This window comes from Durio zibethinus, chromosome 26 (genome assembly GCF_047325235.1).
Source record: "Durio zibethinus cultivar Kanyao isolate XHJ-2024 chromosome 26, ASM4732523v1, whole genome shotgun sequence".
Lineage (NCBI taxonomy): Eukaryota > Viridiplantae > Streptophyta > Magnoliopsida > Malvales > Malvaceae > Durio > Durio zibethinus.
The window spans coordinates 12,477,826-12,490,272 of record NC_143187.1 but is presented as its reverse complement, the minus strand read 5'-3'; the positions used below and the strand labels follow the sequence as shown (position 1 = coordinate 12,490,272).

The window sequence follows — 12,447 nt, the reverse complement described above, 5'->3', positions numbered from 1 at the left end:
TCTAAGTGCGCTGCAGGAAGCTGAGAAGGGATATGGCTGCTTTCAAAAGGGCGAATGATGAGAAGAAATCAGATGAAGAAAAGAGTGATATTGCTGTTGTCTTGTCTGATGATGATGATGTTGTTTTGACAACTTGTGTGGATGAGACCCAGACTTTGAAAAGTGATAAAGGTTGGGTTTTAGATTCAGCTGCTACAGTTCATGTTTGCAATGATAGGAGTTGCTTTGTGGAGTTGAATGAGAATGAAAAGTATGGGGATATTGTGATTGCTAACAAAGAAAAGGTACAGATTCAAGGCATTGGGAGTATTCGCCTTAGATCTCACAATGGTGTTATTAGGACACTTCGTCATGTAAGGTATGTACCAAATTGTCACTATAATTTGATTGCTTTGGGTGAGTTAGCTTCTCGGGGGTACACATTTTATGGTAGTAATGATTGGTTAAAAGTGTACAAGAATGGTAGTGTGATTCTACAAGAAAATAGGGTCAATCACTTGTACATGTTTGATGGAAGCTCAGTTGCTGGAATGCCTGTGATGAAAGAAAAAAAGAAATGTAAGCATGTTAGCTTTGCAGATACTGTTGAAGTGTTTGGAGATTCAAGTCAAGGGAGGATTTGTTGGGATTTGTCTTGAATCTCAGAATCCCACATTGAAAGTTAAGTGAGTTTGAGTTTGTCTTGTATCCCACATCGGGAGTTTAGTAAAAGTATAAAGGGTTTCACCTTTATAAATAAGATGTTTTGGTTTTAGTTTAGTAACCCTAGAGAGTTAGACACCAAGAGAATAGCTAAGTGAGTAGGCTATTAAAGGGTGTAATTGGGTTTTGGGTTAAGTTTTGAGTAAAGAGTTTTAGGAGACTTTTCTCATTCTAAAAGTCTCACAATTGTAAAGATTTATTTGATAGTGGATTAGTTTTGGAGTAGGCCATTTTGAGTTGGGCCGAACCAAATATATTTGTGTGTTCTTATTCTTGATTTGAGCTTGTTATTTTGTGTGTGGTTGCTGCGCGTGGGTGTTGTTATTTTTCCCAACAACATTTCCCTCCTTACATAGACATAAGAAATTCTTTGTTTGTGTATCAAATCCACATGTTGCATCTCCCTTGGATGGATCCTGACACTGAAGGCAGTATCTAGTGACTGGAACATCAAAATCAACCCGAGTTCCATATTCAGGTACCGGGTTTTAAGGAGAATCAGTAGTTGTACCAATAGTTCTCCAATATACACTTGTATATGATGCACACTATTTCAGCATCAGCCTCAAGGACTCTGTTGCTTTGGGGTAGTAAAAGCAGCAAGAATTACCACCCAGTTCAGTGGCGCATTCAGGTAAATGCCTGCAAAGATAACTAGCACTATCGCATGATGAATCACATTGGTCAGGGAATCTCTCACAGAAGATAGGCTTTGGCTCAACTATCACATAATCCTCGCTGCAGTTGAAGAAGAGGTAGTCATTTTGAGAGGACGGTGAGAAATGTGTGCTTGTGTTCAAGGCAAAAAGGCCTAGTTGGACGAAAGTTATCACCATCTTGACAATTCCACGTTAATGGATCGGTAACAAGAATATGAGTATTGTCGTAACGATTTTGTGTCCGTCTAACGAATTTGAAAACAAAAATAAAAGAATGAAAAACGGAGTCGCTGCTAATCTTTTTTTGGTTAGCTGCAATTTGCCACCTATTAAAATATATCTTTTTAATAAAATTTTTAAATTAATTAAAATTTATTAAAAAGATAATTTATTGTTTATGAAACAGGCTGGGTTCAGGAGTTGGTTACACGTGAAGAAGGATTAGCACCCTCATAGTGTCCGTTTAAAATAGTACTAATTAACTATGTATTATCCATTAATTTTGATAACAACAGTCTTATTTTCGGTATTTAAAAAAATAATTTTATTGATTTTTTTATTTATTGGATATTAGTTTTATTTATTTATTTATTGATGCTCAAATTTTATTCAAGGAAAATAAATTAAGACCTTTTTATTGAAATAGTTCTTAAAATGTTCCATTACGTTTGTAACATTAGAAGAACTCTTTCTCACCTAGAGATTTCTTAGGCATCGCTTCTTGGAATATTTTAAAATCTCATCTTTGGATGTTCAAATTTACTTTTTGTAAAAATTATGTCATGCATATAATACAAATAATATATTGAGGCACACATTTTATTCTTTTTTTTAGAAATTTTATTAATTGTTTTATTTTATTTTTATACTTTTTAATTTTTGAAGAAAAAAAAATTTTATTATATTGAAGTTTTTCTATAAATATTTTAATACACTGATAATATTTAAAAAAATTTTCTCACCAAGGGATTTCATAAAGTATCACTACTTAGAATACCTTTAAAATCCCATCATTTGATAAAATTTTTTTTCTCTATATTTATATTATTATTTTTTTAATTTATTAGTAAAAAAGAAATTTTATTGTGTTGAAAATTTTTATATAAATACTCCAATATAATGGTAGTATTTAAAAAAAATTTTCACCTAAAGATTTCATATGTATCACTACTCGGAATACCTTTGAATCTCATCGTCAAATAAATTTTTTTTTCTTATTTTTATTTAATTTTGTATTATTTTTATTTAATTATAACCTTTTTTAGCAATTATTTTATAAAGTTTATTCAAAATTATAAAAAACTTTATTATATATTTCATCATTTATTCTTATTAATTATTATTATAAAATAATAAAAATTTATTTTGATAAATTTAAACATTTTAACATGCCTATATATCAATAATAATAATTAAAATAACAAAAATAATATTTTTAAAAAATTCAAAAAAAATTTTTTTTACCTAAACTGGATCGGTCAACGGTCCGGTCAACAAGCGATCTGATTTGACAGTTCGGTACGGTTTGGTTCAATCTGAGCTAGTTTGGATGGATTGGTTAGAAGCTTAGGGATGGACGGGTTGTCAAGTCGGGTGCACGGATCCCGAGTCAGATTACGGGTTAATGCGAAGATCCTGAGTGCTTAAAACAATGTCGTTTTGAACCTTGATTGAAATAATGTCGTTTTGATGTTTAACCTTCTATATAAAAGTCTAAAAAAAAAAATTTAGCTCACTTTTCCCCTCTCTAAAAAAAAAAAAAAAAACCTCTCCCCTCTTCCATTTCAGACAAAACCCAAGGAGAGCCAGTCGGTCACCATCGTCGCCGTTGCTGGTGACCAAAAAAAGTCAAAATCATCTAAATTGTTCTCCTCAACCCCCTAACTACAAATCCAGCCTCTGTTTCGCCTGAAAATATCTCAAATAGTGTAGATCTGGCCTGAAAGTTGCGACCAAAAAAATTTTTTTTTTGTGTTTATGTGTTGTTGTTTTTTTTTTTTTTTGCTGGCACTGGGTTCCCCATTCCAAAGGACTGTGTTTTTGAATTTTTACTTTTTTTATTTTTTTGCAGGGTGTTTTTTTTTTTACAAACCTTTTTTTTTCAAAAAAATTTTTTTAGTAGTTTTTTTTTCAATCCTCCCCCTTCTTTTTTTTTTGGGTTCGACCAGGAGCTCTATTTATAGAGCTCCAGTCATGCCCTGTGCCTAAGTGAGTGGCACAGGGCACGGCATGGGGTGCAAGCACAAGCTCTTTACCCATTTTATTTCTTCTATCTTATCCGACAATGGTAGGGCACGATGGTTAGGAATATAGGACGTGGTGGTTAAAGAGTGCTGATGGGGTGGATAAGGTTTGCAGGATATGGATGACCAGAGGGATGGGTGATCAGAGGGGTGGGTGGCCAGTGGTGCCATGCAAGGCACCACTACCATCAGCCCCCCTTTTTTTTGTTTTCGTATTTTTCTCTTTTTTTATATTTTTGTTTAATTTAATAAAATAAAAAAATAAAAGACAGGCTGGGCCTAAAAAAGAAAATGGGCTTCGAGCCCGATCGAAATCAGACTTTAGGCCCAATCGAATTGAAATCGAGCCTGAAGTCCGATAGCTTGAGAACTATTAATTAAAATTTGAACAAATTTGGTATCTACAGTTGCCCCTCTTTGTGCGTTGCTGAGAATAAGGAATAGGGCAAAGACAAGGACAATAATTTTGTCCAGAATCCAAAGAGATTTTTTTTTTTTTTTAACTTAAACTAATCATAAAGTTTTTCTCTTCAAATAAAAAATGCTCCTCTCACTTAAGGCTCGATAACTTTTGACAATTTGAAATCTGAAAAGGTTCCTTTCAGCAGAGGCTCAACAACTTTAAATTTTCTATCTTGAAAAAAGCTCATTTCAACAAAGACTCAACAACTTTAAAAATTCTCATCTTGAAAAAAGCTCATTTTAGCAGAGGCTCAACAACTTCAAAATTTTATCTTGAAAAAGCTCCTCTTAGCAGAAGCTCAATAATTTTAAAATTCTATCTTGAAAAAAGCTTCTCTTAGCATAGGCTCAACAACTTTAAAAATACATCTTGAAAAAGTACCTCTCAGTAGAGGCTCAACAACTTTAAAATTTTATCTTGAAAAAGCTTCACTCAACAAAAGCCCAACAACTTTAAAATTCTATCTTGAAAAAGCTCCTCTCAGTAGAGACTCAACAACTTTAAAAATTCATCTTGAAAAAAGCTCCTCTCAGCAGAGGCTTAACAACTTTAAAATTCTATCTTGAAAAAACTCATTTCAGCAAAGGCTCTACAACTTTAAAATTTTATCTTGAAAAAACTCCTTTCAGTAAAAGCTCAATAACTTTAAAATTCTATCTTGAAAAAGCTCCTCTCAATAGAGGCTTAATAACTTTAAAATCTTATATGTTCTTCAAATGAGTTCTCATTTCTAAACAAGTAAATTTCTCTCTTCCGAAATCTTTTGTTTGATTATTATCTTCATTCGAATATCAAAATCTTATTTTTCAATAGGAAATGGAAAGTCTTTGTCCTTATTATAACTACTCATTGATGCATGTACTGAGTGCTCTAAATGCAATGCATGTAATGCAATCAAAATTATTCATTGTAGTAAAAAGGTTCTCGAAATCTCTCATTTTTTGGCTTCTTTTATCAAAATTCTCCTCAATTGCTATATGACCAATCTGTTCTTAACATCTAACCATTGTATTCTTCATTAACAATATTTCTCTTCTTTAAAAGTTTACAACATCAATGTCTTGTCATGCTTTTCTCATTTTTTTTTATCTGCCTTTATCAACTTTTAGAAAAATAATGCTGAGATATTTCATGTTTGTGTTTCTTTTCATCATTTTAAGTTTAAGTCAAACAAAATACAATCACACATTTCTATTATTTGTATGGTGAATAAATATCAAATGAGAATAAAAGAATGGATATGCGTTATTTCCAAAATAAAGATAGCATATTTCATTAGATGACAAAGTGTTTAAGTCAAAACAAAGGTGCCTAAATAATTATCATAAGATAATCATGAACAAAATATTTTCAAACTCTTTTTCTAAAACTAAATCAGATGACTTCCCTAATCCTTCAAAATTCGTCAAACTACACTTGCCCCTGTGTTGTGGGATAATGCTTCTTCTTCGCATCCAAGCTGTCTTTTTTAGGTTTTCAGCTTAGATACATCATTCTTTTTCACTTTTTATTTTTTTTTAAGCAAAATATTTCTTTACAGCATATGAATTTATCGGAGTAAGTAAATCACCTTTATCCATCGCTGTTAAAATCAATGTCCCACCAGAAAATACCTTTTTTATCACGTACGGGCCCTCACAATTTGGTGTCTATTTTCCTTGATTGTCATGTTAATTTCGAAGGATCTTTTTAGCACTAAGTCTCTTTTCCTAAAGTGACAGGGATGGATTTTCTTGTCATGTACTTTCATCATCCTCTTTTGATATAATTGACCATGACAAAATGTTGTAAGTCTTTTCTCTTCAATGATATGCAATTGCTTGTAGTGATTTTGAACCCATTCTGTTTCCTCTAACTCTACCTCTATTAGGACTCTTAGCGAGGGAATTTTTACTTCAACCGATAACACAGCTTCCATTTCATATACCAAAGAGAACGGGGTGACCCCAGTAGATGTTCGGACTGACGTTCTATAAGCATACAAAGCAAAAGGTAACTTCTCATGTCAATCTTTATAAGTATCAGTCATTTTCTCCAATATTCTTTTGATATTCTTGTTTATAGCCTCCACTGCCCTATTCATCTTTGAACGATATGATGTCGAATTACGATGATGGATCTTGAATTGAGTGTATACTTCATTCATCATTTTGCTATTCAAGTTTCTAGCATTATCAAAAATAATTATCTCTGAAAGCTCATATCTGTATATTATCTCTTTTTTTAAGAACTTGCATACTACAGATCGGGTCATGCTAGCATATGATACAGCTTCTACCTATTTGATAAAATAATCAATCATCACAAAGATGAATTTATGCCCATTCAAAGCTTTTAGAGTAATGGGATCAATAACATCCATGCCCCACATAGAGAATGGCCATAGAAGAGCCAAAACATGTAATGTTGTTAGAAGAGCATGGACCTTATCAGCATAGATCTGACACTTATGGTATCTTTTAGCATAATTAATACAGTCATTCTTCATTGTCAACTGTAGACACCCAATTGGGTCCAGGCCCAAATCAATTGGGCCTGGCCCAAATGGGTAAGGCCCAATTGAATTTTTTTTTATCCTGTATTTTTTTTTCTTTTTTCTTTTGTATATCTGTATTTAGTTATTTTTATTTAGAATAGATTTATATGTATATAGTTATATATTTATTATTATATTATTATTATTATTTTTTTGTAATATATTTTTGGGTTTATCTTTTTTTTTAAATTATCTGTTAATTTTATCTGATTCTTTTTTATTATCTGATTATTATTATTATTTTTTTATCTTATCTTTTCTAATTATCTAGTATTTTTTTATTTTGATTTTTATTTTGGAGGGCTAAGATTAAAAGTTGAAGAATCCCACTGTGGAGGGGAATTCAATCAGAAGAGTCCAATTGGATTCAAAGATTGAATCCCCGTCCAAGGAGGAATTGAGATTGATCAGGAACTCCTGATCAACCCCTATAAAAGGCACCTCCTGGAACAGATGAAAAAGACAGAAAACAGTGAGCAAAGCTACTGATTTGAGAGAATAGGAGGTGTATAGGAAGCTAAGAAAAGTTTAGGAGTGTTCTAAGAGCTAGCAGAAATTTTTTAGAATTTTTGGTGATTTTTTTTTTTGGGAATTTTTGGAAAATTTCATATTCCGGTTGCATTTTTCGGTGAAGTTTGAATTTTTCGGTGAAAATTTTGGTCAACCTTGAAGTTTTCGGTGATCAACCCAGTTTTCGGTGAAGAATCCCAGAAATCGGTGATATTCTGACCAACTTTCGGTGAAATTTCCATATTCCGATGACTTTTTCTAGAATCCGACGAAAATTTCACCGGTGTTCTTCAGTTTTTAGAGAGAAGGGAGAGGAAAAAGGAAGAGAAGAGAGAGAGAGGAGAAGAGTTCTATCGAAAAATAGAGGGAAGTGCCTTTTATACCCGCTTAAAACGATGTCGTTTTGGCCTTAAGTAACCAGAGGATCCGCGCGTTTTGCCGAAACCCGACCCGACCCGAGCGTCGACCCGCTTCTGACCCGCGCGTGCCTGCTCCCCTTCGAGCCAAGCCGAGCCGAGCCGAGCTTCTTAAGCCGGCCCTCAAGCCGTTTTCTCTTCCTTGAACCGAGCCGAGCCGTGATTCGAGCCGCTCCAGGTTTTTTTTTTTTCATTTATTTGTTTATTTGTTTTTCTATTTTTTTAGTAGATTAGATTTATTTAATATTTTTTATCTTTATCTTATTTTTATTTTTGTTTTACTTTTCTTTATTTTTTTTCTTCTTTATTTACTTTTACTTTTATTTTGTTTTATATTCTTTAAATAAAAATCAAAAAAATATTTTTGAGGAAAAGTTGAAAGTATCAATTTTCCTTAAAAATAAATTTCCAAAAAATATTTTTGGAAAAAAGTTGAAAGTATCAATTTTCCTTAAAAATAAATTTTCAAAAAAAAGATTTTTGAGGAAAAGTTGAAAGTATCAATTTTCCTTAGAAATAAATTTTCAAAAAATATTTTTGGGGAAAAGTTGAAAGTATCAATTTTCCTTAAAAATAAATTTTCAAAAAAAAGATTTTTGAGGAAAAGTTGAAAGTATCAATTTTCCTTGAAAATCAAAGTTTCAAAAAAAAAAATATTTTTGAGGAAAAGTTGAAAGTATCAATTTTCCTTAGAAATAAATTTCAAAAAAATATTTTTGGGGAAAAGTTGAAAATATCAATTTTCCCTATACAAGAACAATCATCATTTACTTCCTTTCTATTTTGATTTTGATTTTTATTTTTCCTTAATTAATCCGACGACGGAGCCTCTGTAAGTGAAACAGTAGTTTTTCTTGCATACTCTTGAGGTGAGGGAATTTTCTCAATTTTTTGCTAAAAGTATTAAAGTCAATTGAGAATAATTTCCAACAATTAATTACTTGGTGAAATTTTAAGGCTTATTGGATAACACAAAATTATGCTGGTACCATCTTTTGATGGGCGTTGTGAGGGTGCTATAACCTTCCTCACACGTAACCGAACTCACGAACCCTGTTCTGGTTAGTAGACTTGAACCTATTCTTTTAGGGACCCTTAAACTTAGGTGTTCCCTGAAATGACAGATTCTTTAGGTGGCCAATCGCACCTAGATAAAAAAGATTGGTGGCGACTTCTTTAAGTCAATGTCTAGCGATAGGTCCTCGGATCTAGACGTTATGACATCAACTAATAGTAATCGACCTTCATAATTTACTTTGCCATCATATGACCATTTGCATATGCCTCACAAACTTCATTATGCACTTTTTCAATAATTTTCTTCACTTCAACTGCATTCACACATCTTAAAAGCACTTGATCTCGATCATTTTTATAGAGGACATCTCCATCTAGGAAAAAACTTATAGCCAATCTTTTGATAGTCCTCTTATCCTTTTTTGTTGTATGTTTTGGGTATTGTTGGCTTTTAATGTATCGCATAATATCATGATACCATGACTTTCTATCAACTTCTTCTTCGACACCTGAACAATGTGCTAGTTCATCCTTTACATTTAGCTTGATGGGTTGGATTTTAGTATTTGCATATATTATAATCATTGTAGCTAGAGTAGCTAGTGCATCAATAATTTGGTTCTTCTCTCTAGGTAGATGCTCAAACTGAACTTCTTCCAATTGTTTGACCAACTCAGAGATGTATTTATGGTATCGAAATAACTTGAAATCTCTTATCTCTTATTCTCTTCATAACTGATAGATGACTAGAGCTGAATCTCTAAACACATCCAACACTTTGATCTTCTTTTCAATTGCTGCTTGTAGACCCATAACATAGGCCTCGTATTCAACCATATTGTTTGTGAAATTGAAATTCAACCTAGCTATGATGGGATAATAATATTCATCGAGAGATATTAAAATTACCCCAATACCATGAGCCAAAACATTAGCAGCTCCATCAAAATATATCCTCCAAGACTTTCTAACAGGTTCATTTTCTTTAATGGCCATCACATCTTCATCAAAAAAATCCAGTTTTATTGGCTCATAATCTTCTGTTACATGATCAATAAAAAACTCGACTATTGCACTTCTTTTAATAACCTTTTAAGTCACATAAATAATAACATGTTCTGAAAGTATAACTTGTCACCGCGTTATTCTCCCCGTCAATAAAGGCTTCTCGAATATATATTTAATAGGATCCAACTTTGCTATGAGCCAAGTGATATGATAAAGCATGTATTGTCGGAGCCTTCGAGCTATCCAGGCCAATGCACAACACATCTTCTCTAATGCTGAATACTTGAACTTGTAATCAGTAAATTTTTTGCTCAAGTAGTAAATTACTTGTTCTTTCTTGTTAGTTTCATCTTTTTACCTCAACACACATCTTATTAAATTTTCATGCACTATTAAGTACAAAATTAAAGGTTTCTTCGGGATTGGAGGCACCAACACAGATGGATTTCACAAGTATTCTTTAATCTTATCAAAAGCTTATTGGCATTTATTATTCCATTCTCTTGGATCATGTTTTTTGAGAAGCTTGAAAATAGGATCATACTTATAAGTGAGTTGAGAGATGAAATGAGCAATATAGTTTAATCTCCCTAGGAAACCTCACACTTCTTTTAGGGTACGAAAGGGAGATAAGTTTTGGATGGCTTGTATCTTATCTGGGTCCATTTTAATTCTTTTTTCACTGACCACACAAAGCCCAATAATTTTTTTGATTTAGCACCGAATGTATATTTGGTAGGATTCAACTTTAGCTGAAATCTTTTCAACTTGTCAAACAGTTTTTTAAGATTGATTACATGATCTTCTCTTTCACTAGATTTTATGATCATATCATCCATATATATTTTTATTTTTTTATACATTATGTCATGAAAGAGAGTCACAATTTCTCTTTGATAAGTAGCACCAGTATTTTTTAACCCAAAAGGTATGACTTTGTAACAAAATGTCTCTCATATGGTCACAAATGTGATTTTTTCCATGTCATCTCGGGTCATCTTGATTTAATTATAACCTGAGAAGCCATCCATAAAGGAAAATATGAAATGCCTAGCAGTATTATCCACTAAAGTATCGATATGGGGTAAAGGAAAGTTATCCTTGGAACTTGTCCTATTAGATCTCGATAATCGATACAAATTCTCATTTTTCCATCTTTCGAAACTGGCACTATATTGACTACCCATTCAGGATATTTTGTCACCTATAAAGATCCAGCATCAAATTGCTTCTTCACTTTTTTTTTAATTTTTAGCAGTATCTCCTGCTTCATGTGCCTTAGCTTTTGCTGCACCAACTTACATTCTGGTTTCAAAGGTAACTTGTGCTCTATAATATCAGTGCTAAGTCCTAGCATATCTTGGTAAGACCATTGATGGGGTTCAATTGGCTTATCTTTATGTTCTATTAATTTTAACGAATTAGAAGGTAATGTGTAGTTATCTAAATCTTTCTCATTATCAAATTCATCAAAATGAATTAAGTTTTTGAAATTAAATTCGAGATTATTGTCATGATTATCTTCGTGTTCATTATTTGGGACCCTGCAAAGGGTAAGATGAAGAGAATATTGGCACACAAAAAATGGAATGGCAAGAAAATGATGGAAAGAGAAAATGGAAAGCAAAATAAAGATGAAAATAATAGAAAAAATATGGATGCATCTTCTAAGTCTTTTATTAAAATGATAAACATAAAGACACCACAAAAGATCACCCAATGCTCATAAAAGTAATTAGGGATTTAAAGTTTCACAATACATTACTTTTTAGAAGTTTTAAAGACAACAGGCAGCTCTACGACTCTTCAGTTATTTAGCTCAAAATTTGAAGGACAAGGGTATATGAACAGCTCTCTATCTCGTCTCTTCTTTTCTTCATCATCTACCATTTGAATGATCAGCTCAAAAAACTCTTCTACGAATCTTGCACTTAGAGCTTCAAACAAATCTGGGTAAATATATCCTCCCAAACGAAAAGAATCATAAAGGTATGGAATGACCATAGGCTCTGACTCCGGCTTATATCCCCCAAGATTAGCCATCCTTTTATCTTTTTTTTCATTCACCATTTTCATTCTATCCTCACTTGTTGGCTTATATCCTAAGCTGAATCTGTCTTTCTTATCATATACTGTTGATGGCTCTATGATTCTTTGTAAGTTATTTTCTAGTCCAATTCTAGGTTGCCATCCAATTTCAGTGAGCTATTTAACGACCATTTTAATAGTCGTAGACAGCTGTTGTGAATATAATTTAGATCTTTCATTCATATAGGTTGCATTAGCAATCTTGAAAGATCTATATGAGCACTCCAAGGCTTCGTCTGTTACTTTTACATAAAGAGTATTTATCGATTAGGTAACTAGTAAATCTTTCTTTCTTACCACACATGTCAATTTTTTATCAATAATGAATTTAACATTTTGATGCAATAAAGATGGAACAGCACCCGTCATATGAATCCACAGCCTACCCGATAAGCAACTGTACGAGGAAAAGATATTCATAACTTAGAATTTCACATTGAAAGTGTACGGGCAAATTTGTAATGGCATTTCTATGTCTCCTAGCACCTTTTTTCGGGTTTCATCAAAGGCTTAAACTATCATATGACTAGGTTTCATATAAGATTCATCCATAGGTAATTTTGTCAAAGTAGTCATGGGCATAACATTGATGGATGAGCCATTATCAATTAAAACCTTAGCCATTATATGACTCTTGTATTTCATAGTAATATGAAGAGCCTTGATACTTTTTTGACCTTTAGGAAGAATCTTTTCATCATTGAAAGAGATATAATTTAAAATTATCAGATTACCAATAAGCTATTTTACGTACTTAACAAATACATTATGAGACATATATGCTTGATTGAGCATTTTTTAATAA

General features: G+C 32.3%; 1 pseudogene; it reads right to left on the bottom strand.

The window, feature by feature from the left end:
* The window catches only part of LOC111274277 (uncharacterized), a 34,802-nt pseudogene that overhangs the window by 13,679 nt on the left and 8,676 nt on the right, over positions 1–12,447 (bottom strand).